Raw genomic sequence first — 11,075 nt, forward strand, 5'->3', positions numbered from 1 at the left:
TTCCCTGGGAGTGTTTCTATATAACGCTTGATAATCTGGGAGGCTTCTGAAATATACCAGTCTAGCACAAAATATCGGTTATACCTCCTGCAATGAGGAAACATGGCATTTGTAGTGCAGATTATTTTCTCTTTCCAAACAAACTGCCCTTGTCAGTGCTCTTAAGTTTTTAAACTAATTTTTCTTATGTAGATAAAATAGCTGGGCAGCTGCAAGGAAGAAATCTCAGAATTTTTCCTTTCCATAGAGTGCACAATCCAAAGAGCTGCTGCCAGCTCAAGCATTTTTTCTCTGTTGTACTATCTACATTTGTATACAGAAAAGCACATTTTTACTGGAACTTTAATTAAAAGAAAAATATCTTTAAAAAGCACTTAGATCTTAGTAAGTACTAGCTGGCTGTCTGCAAAACAGAAGACAAAGGGAATTGATACTCATGGGCTTGCTTTTTGTCACTCCACTGGTATTTTTACCACACACTTGGCATTAAACTGATTATGTTCCTGCAGATTTCCCAGCTGCTGCTCCATCTCTTCTGTTCCCTTGTACTTAATTCCTAGACTAGAACCAGTCCCTACCATCTGAACTGGAATTCCCATTGATTTCTGTGTGTATTTATGTAACCCTGGCACATGGTGCTACCCCCGTGCCATGTCCAAGCGCTGGAAGCTGGGGGTGCCTAGTGGTATATGCCTCACTTGGCTCTTCTAAGAGCCAAAATGAGGCTTTCTGGCAGGGAGGGCCCCTCTCACACTTACAAACCCTTTACAACCACAGATAATTAAATATTTGTAAATAATTATATCTACAATTTAAATATATAGACAATAAGATCTAACTAAAGCAGATACAAATTGCTACCAAAATAACTCTATACATTACACAAAACTGGCACTGGTGACATAGGGATAGTCACTTGGGTGTCCAGAGGGTTCACAAACTGATAATGTCTCAGCTCTGATATAAGTTAAAGGAGAAGCATAAACAATAATTAGACATCAAAACACTAATAAATAAATTGCTCACTTTTAAAAAAAACAACAAACAAAACCCCCAAATAATCCCCACCTATTCCCAGTGGCACTGTGGCAGGTCCTCCATGGCTGGGGTCCTCCCAGGTTGGCCCAGGCATCACCACACTGCTGGCAGCTGCCCCCCTGTCTGGGTCCCTGCATCACACAGTGTACACTGCCCTGGCCCGCAGCCTCTGCACAGTGGGTTGCGCAGCTTGGGCTGCAGGCCAAAGCAGATAATCTTCTCCCATCAGTGAACACATGGGTGCACTGGGTTTGGCTCCCACAGCCTGCATCCCTCCCTTTAGGTCATGTGCATACTGATGAACTGGGGCTAGTTCTCAGTCTCATCTGTCCTTGCCTGAGCACTGGAATGCACCAAGCTGGACTTTTGTAGCTGCACACATACATACCGGGGCTTGCTTCCCCACAAGCAAACACATGTGCTCCTCAGGCAGCTGCCTGAGGGAATCAGCCCACTCCCTCCAAAGCCCTGGAGCTGTGCGTGCATCTCTGGCCCGCCAGCAGCTCAGCACAGCTCCTGCGGGCTCTGAGGAGGTGAGTCACTGTGTTTGGACCTGCACAGCCCTCTCCTCGAAGTACATATCCTTCTTTCCCCCTCTCTTCTCTTGCTGGGCAGGGAAAACTCCCTGCCTTTAAAGAAACTCTCCAGGTCAAGCAGAGGTTGGGATTTTCACGGGTTTTCCCTAGCCATCCCTCTCTGATTTCAAACTTCTCTAGCCGGGGTTATTCTATTCTTTTCCTTTATTAAGATATCCCTGTCCGGGACAGCTTCATTGTCTAGTACACTTATAAGCCTCTTCATGCATAAATTGGCAAAGATATGACTGTCAGGATCAAGTACCAATCAAGTTTGTAACAGACTTCATGTTCACACACAAGTATTTCCAAGGCCACTATAATAGCAGATTCCAAAATTCCTCCTAAAATACAAGCAATGTTAACTGTCATACTTATTGAGTATTATGAACTCATTTAACACTACTTTGAACTTTTCCATTGGCTTTTTGAAGCTGGTGATGGTAAAAAACAACTTTCTGGCATTAATGAATTTGTACTTATGAATGACTGACTGCGTGATCTGGTTTTAAGTGTTCTTGAGTATTATCAGCCTTGTGGTAGTAGTGAAAATACATTACTTGTTCCACTAGATTAGAAACTTGAGTAAGGTCAACAATGTAGTGGAGAGAAACGGGGAGAGCACATATCTGTAAATGTGGAAGAGAGCCATCATTCCTCTGGCTAGACCTTCCTCTTACCTTCTTTCCTCCACCCTCCACCCTTACTAATGTAACAACTTTGCCTTGGGTGTGGAGTGTTTTGCCGCTTTTCACTGTCTCGCCCTCCCTACCTGTATAATACAAGTTGTGTTTTTGGGGTGCTATGGATCCACAAACTGTATGTTCTGAAGTTTTGGAAGGGATTTTTTTCTCTCTGTGGCGAAAGAATTGGTAGAAGATGTTTCAGCTTCTTCAAACGTCCTGGAAACATTGTTGATTAGAAGTAATTTATGATAGATTTCATCAATTAATATGAATCATTTATAGGAATGTTTAGTTTGGAGACACTGCAAGCCATAACAGTCTGGTTAAAAACCAAAAGAAGTAGTAGTTCCTAGGTGAGAGAGAGACCTGGGATTTTGCAAAAGGAACCAGTGCCTAAGCGCGAAGGAGAATTCTAAAGTCTTTTGCAAACAGTGGTCTCCCTTTTTGAGATGAGAGGGTTCAGGAAAGAGAACCAAATCCAAAGTATGCTGGGAAGAAGTTCTGGTTATTCGCACTACACTTGCCCAATTTACATGCCTGGTATGTGCATCTGGGCAGATGGAATGTAAATTAACACTCTGGAGGGATAGTATACTAATGTTGTGGCTTGCCACTTCAATTTCTCATTGTGCTATCTGCATTCACCTGTGTGCTCCGATCAATATTTGATGATGTAATTGTCTGGAGAAGGACCAGCTGCTCAGTAAAAAGTTATCAAATGAACCCTGTCCCAAGGCACCTTTATTTAAACAAGATGATGTTGGACATAGTGTCTGAAGAAAATGTCAAGAGGCTGAAGAATTTCCCACTTTGAACTTTTATAACAGTTCCCTGGCCTTCTGTCATCGTGATATAGTCCAAGACCTGTTATCTGTGTGAAATAAAGCTTCCAGGTGTAGCAGCTTTTGACTAGGAATGAATAATCTTCCTGCATCTTTTTCATTTATGACTTGACAAACAAAATTCCATTGATTTCCAACCTTCTAAAAGACTTGATTTAAATGAGCCAGTGATTCAAAAGCAAGTGAAAATGTATGTTTTCTTCTATCAGGTTCTTGCCTTAAGTCCTAAAGGTATGAGAATATTAACTTAAATTGAGTAATTAAGAAATTGGGATTTGATGGTGGAAATCTTATTTCTCTAGAATATACTTCAGGAAAAAAACTTTTTTCTTTTAGTTCAAGTACCCAGAGATTTTTCAGATCCATTAAATTAAAAAAAATGTTTCACCATTGCTGATTAATTTGTATATTTATGTGAAATTAATGTAACTGCATTCACTTCTATAGACTTCATGGAAAGTACTTCGGGAATTTATTGTTTTATCATTTTGAAAGGAAAAAAGATATTATTTAGAAGTGACAAACAGAAGTGACAATTTTTGCTGAATCTGGACACAGAAAGTAGTTTATAGCTGTGATCAAACACAAGTGCATGGCTGCAAACAGCTTAAAAAATGGCCGATTGGGTGAAAATCTGACCCCTTATTGCATGAGGTATCAGATAAAGATGTTACAAAATGCAGCATCTTTTGTAACTTGTGTCTGCGAAGCTCCCAGCCTGTCACTGCTTTCAGAATGGGAGTGGGGAAAGGAGCAGAGGGAGTTTAGTCTGGGTTTTTCAGCCCTCCCTGGAGGGTGGGGCGAGTGTATTGCAGCTGCCTCCCTGCCCCCAAAGTACGGGGCTCCAATTCACTCACCCGAGGGAATGAGCTCCCTCGGCTGCCTTTTTCCCTCCTCCCATTCTGGACACAGGAGCACTGGCTGTTGCTATGGGAACCTGGCTGCAGGCTCCCTGCCCACAGCTCCATTCCTGTGGCCCCTGGAACCAGCAGTGAAATTCTGTTTGGTCCGGGGTAAGGTTGTAACTCAGAACACTTTTCAGAAATCATTCTGAGTTACAGCTGGGAGCTGCACTTCTGTCTGCACCTTTTGCATCTAAAATCTACTTCTTCTTTCAAACCATTGAAGTGATTCTTTTATGTTTTCTACCTCTTACATAGGTATAAAAAAACACTATTGTTTTGATTTGGTAGTGATATCCCACTCACTCTGTATACCAAACCCATACAGCCATGTGGCTTTAGGAAAAATTACACCTGGTTTTACTATACTTATACTGAAAATCTGTTGACAAGGTTTTTACATTTTACCACTATTAATTTATTAAATAAGTTCAAAAATAATATTGTTTATATGTAATATTAGAAATAGGGATGTGAAAGGTTAAACAGTTAAATGATATATCATTAATGCATTACAGTTAACATTTATAACCAACTGGTTACGTCTACACATGCACACAACTGCACAGTTGTTACTAAACTCGCGTTAGCAAGTATTAAATGACTGCGCAGTAACCACTGGTATTGCACAGTTCTAGCACCACATGGGTCACTTCTAACCCTACTGCACTGTACAACGAGCTACGGCACAGTAGTGATAGTGTCATGGTTCATACATGCCAATGCTATGGCAATGTAGCATCTCGCATAGATGTGCCAACTATGTTGTGTGAATTATCACATATTTTACCGGTACTACTTTTCCAGACTACCCTTCCCTGAGGCAGCCCAGCCCACCTTTGTACGCTGCCTGCCCCTTCCACCAGCAGTTCACACCGCATAAATCAAAGTGCTGGGGCCAGGGTTGGGAGAGGAAGCAATGGAAGCAAGCTGTTCCAGCCTTCGCCCCATTGAAGGGGTGGGGCAGAGCAGGGCGCAATGGCTGGCAGCAGGAGTACTTGCTGCCTTCATGTATTTTGTTCTGTGGCAAGCAGTGTATATACATAGGTATGTGTTACAGATTAGCCAGTATGATTAAACTTTAAACAGCTAATTTTTTTTAACAATATTTACATCCCTAACTTAGAAGCACTATTTATTAAACAAAAGACAATAGTCATCTTATTAGGTGTAAGTTTACCTGATTTCATACCTACTTGATGTATTAAAACATTTATTATGTGACACTCATTACAGAACTAAGGTCTTAAAGGTGACTTCCTCAGAAGTACTTAAAATTGTGTGTGGGTGGGTGGTTGGTTGGTTGGTTTGTTTATTCATGCCTTCTTAAAAACTTTTTTCCACAGCTCAAACACTCTCTAGCATGTTGAAGATCTTGTAATATTATTAAGTCATTGGTCATTAACTTAGTTATATTAACTATATATTAAGTACATTTTTGAAAAAAAAATTCTTATAAAAAAACACTTCACTGCAAAATCTAATGTTGCAAACAAACACATTTCTTTATGCATACTACTAACATCAAGTTAGATCTAAAAAAATAAACGTTATGTTTAAAATGTAATTTATTGGCTCCTTGTTTATACAAGCTGCTGTTTGTTTCTTTCACTTCTGTTTATAGTGAACTTTACTATTATGTGCTACCGTGTTTGTATTGTAGACATGAGCTTCATGTTAACTAGTTAAAAATGGCTAATTTCCATTAGATCAAATCCCATCTCATCCACTTCTCTGGTGAGTACTCTTATTACAAGACTATTAAAAGCTGGGTAGCGACAGAACCACCGCCCCGATTTCAAAAGAAGAGTGAGCTACTTCATGGGAAGATTTTAGGCTCTGGAACTGTAGTGGACAGAGGTACCTGTCTGGACAAGTCACCTTTCCTCAGGTCCCTGAAGCTATTCCCAAGAGCTTGTCAAAAACTTCTACCAATATGCAGTTTGTCCAATAAAAGATATTTCCCCCCAACATCCTTGCATGTGTGCATCTGCAGGACTGACATTATATATGGGGTGTAGAGAGGTAATAGATTACTAGGACAGTCATGTTTCTTCTCCTGTATATTTTGGATCAGTCCACTAGTTCTCTAGTTGTTCAGGGGACTGGGACCTACCCTCTGGAAACTGGTAAGATTTTAGCAATTCCTTCTGGATGACTGTGTGAGGCTTCTGGTACTTCTTGGCGCATGGTTTTTATTTATTTGGCTGGTTTTTGAGGCATTTAATTTTCTCCATAAATTGTGTAGGGAGCTTAGGCACCCAGTAGCCCTGAATTCCACTGTAGCATCATGCGCCTAAAAGTTAGGTATCGCATAGCATACATCTTCTATTAATCCTTTGTAAAGCATTTATTTTGGTAATTTAACGCTTGAGCCAAATACAAATATGGAGATTCCTTTTAATACACCGTTTTTTAATGGAGGAAACAAAACTCAAACAAATAATCAGACTGAAACTGTATGTTTCTAGGTGTCTATGTCAAGTTTAAGGTATATTGCCAAGCTGGTATGCAGAAGCTTTCAAACGGAAGTCTAGTACACATTTTTAAGTGCAATAGAAGTGTGAATTTTTCTACATTCTGGTATATACCTCCTCTCACACATACGCTGTCCTCACACATTGCATAGATCCTTCACACTCCTCTGTCTGCCTATAACATCCATCTACAAGTTGTAAATACCTTGCATTTCCCCCTTCCAAAAGCCCGCTTGTTAGCTCATGTCAGTCTCAACCTTATCAGCCCAACCTTAGTTTTCTGAAGGAATTATTGGATCTGCTTCTATTGATTTCAGGATTATGATATAGGCCATGTCCATAGAGACTGCAGTTTCCAGGGTTTCAAACACTGTAAGGATGAAAAAGGCAATGAGCCTGGCTCAAAGCATATGTAAATTAGCCATTATTAAATTGCATACTCTGTCATCCCCTATGTACTGGGTCTCAGATTGGATGACTCCTATAGAACAAGAATGTTCCCATCTATTGCTGATATCAAAGACAACTCCTTAGGCCCCCAACTCCTTAGGCCCCCCCAGAGGAGCTGGTCTTTGCATGTCACAAGAGCAGTTTTGCAGGTGATAGTGTTGGAGTGATGCTATAGTTGTGATGGTCCAGGAAATGTGAGAGGAAAGGATTTTTTTTGGGGTGATGCCACTTATTGGACCAACTGCGTACTTGAGAGATTTTAGATCAGCTCTTGGGCACAAGTTACCTTTCAGGTCCCTGCAGCTATTCTCAGAAGCTTGTTAGAAACCTCTCCCAACTATGACGTTTGTTGAATAAAAGATATTTCTCCTCCAAATCCTTGCTTCCTTATCAAGTTTAGCATGTGTGTGTCTGCAGGTCTGACACTGTATATGGAGTATATAGAGGCAATAGAGATTGCTAGTACAGTTGCCTTTCTTCTCCTGCACAGTTTTCCAGTTGTTCCTAAAATACTTTAGGAAAAAACAGTGTATGTGAGAAAGTAAACTAGAAAAAAGTAAACAAAATCTTTCAAGGTCTTTGTTTTTTATCATTAAAAAGGAAGTAGTGGAATTTTTTCCTCCCTGCTCTTTTTGTAGGACAAATAGGATTGGAAGGGATCTCAGGAGGTTATCTATTCCAAGCCCCTGCACAGGTGCAGGACGCACTGTTCCTAAACAGATGAGACAGATACCTATTCAGCCTTTTCTTCGGTGAAGGGGATTCTGCAACTCAATCTCCTTCACTGTAATTTTTCAAGAAGCAATTAGAGAAGCACTGGTCATAAATGTATTAGGAGTAGCAATGTCTGTAGCGTGATGTAAGGAGCAACAGTTAGAAAAGCAAGTTCTCGGACACGCATTTCTTAGGACAACGAAAAGACCTCTCTGCAACCCAGAGCAAGTGGCAACTGGAGAAGACCCTGCCTAAGCAGAAGGAGAATGAAGCAGAGCTCCCCAACAAGACTGGTTAGGAAAGATGAAAGGGAGCAAGGCTAAGTTTATGAAGGTGATGGGATGATAGAAAAGGGAGTTTGGGTTTTCTGGTCAGGGTGAGAGGTGCATGGACTTATGTTTGCAGTGCCCATGTTACAGAGCAGAGTGGAGGCTGTCTGATTATTTTATGCTTCTGGGCTTTGCTGGTCACTAAATCAGGCCAAGAAGGAAAATTTTCCCTTCCTGTGAATTTTAGTCCTATCCTCATGTCTGCAGAGTCCTCAGCTTGTCTTATCTGCAAATTTTATCTGTACGCAAGTCATTGATAAAAATGATCAACAGCACTGGACCTAGAAAGACCCTCGTGAAACCTCACTTGGGACCTCCTGTCAGTTGGATCTCAATCCACTTAGAGTTATTCAACTAATTATATAACCACTTAAAGGGAGTCTTATCAAGCCCATATTTCTTTAGCTTTTGTAAGCGGATGGATTGTGAGAGGGCCTGTTGAAGTCTTGCTAACGTCTGTTATGACCCAGGACCTTCCCGTTATCCACCACACTATCTATCCTATATTAGCATAATTTGTTCTTAAATATCCGTGACCCATCATTTTCCCTTCATCCTTCATGTATTTATAAACTACCTGTCTTATGATTTTGTTTGAGTAACACACGTGTGGGAGTCAGGCTACCACTAACTTGATCCCCTCTTCTAAAAATGACTGCTATGTTAGCCCTTCTCCTGAGTTTTGAGACTTCATCTGTTATTCTTGAGTTTTCCAATATTATTGCCAGTAGCTCTGAATTTATTTTTTTTTTCAGCTAGCTTGTTCAGCACTGTCTCAGACCCTACTGACTTGAATTAATTCATATTACTCACAACTTATAATGCATTCTTAGCTCATCACAATCAACATCCCATCTCTTCTGTAAGCATTCATTCTCTTGGCCATAGTATATTTTTTGTGTGAAGTAAAATTGGCATTGCTCAGTTCTACCTTCTCTGTTTTCTGTTTTAATAGATCATCATTTCCACTGAGTAGTAGACCCATCAATCTTATTTTTTCTGACTGTCATACTTTTAGAACTTCTAGTTGTCTTTTAATACCCCTTGGCAGTTCTAACTCGTTTTTTGTCTCTCTGTCCTTCAGTTCATGCTGTCTTTGTATGCTTCCTAAGTGACATTCTTTTCCTTCACTTGCCTCTTTCAATTTTTAAATAGCTAAAATACTTTTGCCTGTACATCAGTCTTGTGCATTTCTTTTCCTCTTTCCTCTACTGGAATTGCTTGATGGTGATGCTCCAGTAGAGGCACGAAGGAGGTGATCCCCCTGATCACCTCCTGAGTCTGGGGGGGGCACCAGATCATGAAGAGGCACAAAGGAGGTGATCTGGAGGTGATCGTGCCTCTACTGGGCACTGGTTAGATCTCATCTAGAGTACTGTGTGCAGTCTGGGCTCTGTATTTTAAAAAGGACAGGCAGAGAGGGTCCAGAGGTGGGTGACAAGGATGTTTGTAAAGTGTTTGGAAAGCAAGTCGTGAGGAGAGGCTGAAGGAGGTAGGCATGTTCAGAGAAAAGGGAAAGCACCTTTTCTCTCTCGCTGTAGAGAGCAGAATGTGGACCAATGGCTTTAATCTGAAACAAACAGCTTTAGGAAGAGATTGGACAGCCACTGGTTCGGTATGATCTAGGCGCAGCTATGCCTATTTTCTACTATGGGTATTTCCCAGGGGTCTGGCCTTCGGGTGCCACATGGAGCTGGGAGGGAATCCTAACCTGCCTGCACCCCTCCCTCCTCCTTCTGCTACTTCTTAGGCTGGGTTTTAAGCCTCTGTCAGAGGCACCAGGAGTTGGCTGCAGCCAAGGCTGGGGTTCATTGCATATTGATTTGCATTGGTGATGCGTAAGGGGTGAACGTGGGCACATGTACACCCCAAGATTGGCCGTGCACCCCCTGGAAGCACCAGCCACGAAACCGCAAGTGCACTTCTGGTTTCACTGCTGGTGGTTCTGTGCTCAGTGATCAGCTGTGGGGGCTCCCCCTCCCCACCCGCCGTCAGTGATCTGGTGCCCTCCCAGACTCAGAAGGCACCAGTTAACCATGCTGGGGATTTTGATGAGAGTGTGCCAATGTTTTTCTTGGACTTAAGGCTAGAGGTCTTTGTTCCCCTACTTGGGGTTAGACTGATCATGCTATTTGCAGGCAAGAAGGAATTTTACCCCATGGTCAAACTGGTATGGACTGTGGGTGTTTTTGCCTTCCTCTGTAGCAGCGGGTATGTCTTTTTACCTGGGTATATTAATGACCTTTTACAGCAGGATACTGGCTGCTGTAAACCCCTTGCTTTACCTGTGCCAGGTTATGGTTATGTCTTGCTTTGTGTTGATAGTCATCTTATGCATAATTTAGATTATGGGTGTGTATAGGATGGTTTGGATAGGGATGATCCTGCCTCAGGCAGGAGGTTGGAATAGATGACCTCTGGAGGTCCCTTCTAACCCTACTCTGTGATACTCAACCAAGGGGCCAGGGCAGGCTGGGGTGCCTTGATACCCTATCAAGGGTGCCATGGGGTGCTCATAGTCTCTAAATAATAACCTCCTGACCTGCTATGGTTCATCCTGAAGTCTAGTTCTAGTAGCTTTAGAGGTGAGAATGAATGAATACAAAAGAAAAACCATATTTATACATACTGTATGCTATTATGAAGCATAGATACTTTATTCCAATTCTTAATTTTACATTTTTGTTATGCTGCATTTCATTGACTTTGATTGGGGACTGGGGTGGCACAGGCACTAAGGCGCATGTTTGACAGCACAGAGGTCACACGTTTGAAGCCATATCACAAGTGCTCGCCCTGTGGCCTGTCAGATTCCAACAAATCTACAAATTCTGCTAAATACCTAAACACAAAGACAGGAAAAGGGAAAGGAAAGTAAGAACCAAGCAGTGGCATTTTTGGAGAGCTGCCTCAGGGCCTTTGTACACATAGGTGACTGGTAGGTGGTGCACGGGAGTGCACGTGCCCCCCTGACGGAACCGGTGTCCCCCGACAGCTGACACTGATGCTGTCGGTAGGGCGGGGGGCCCCCCCCCAAGGCCGCCACCGTCCGCGGGCTTTTT

This window comes from Alligator sinensis, unplaced genomic scaffold (genome assembly GCF_000455745.1).
Source record: "Alligator sinensis unplaced genomic scaffold, ASM45574v1 scaffold1494_1, whole genome shotgun sequence".
NCBI classification, from domain to species: domain Eukaryota; kingdom Metazoa; phylum Chordata; order Crocodylia; family Alligatoridae; genus Alligator; species Alligator sinensis.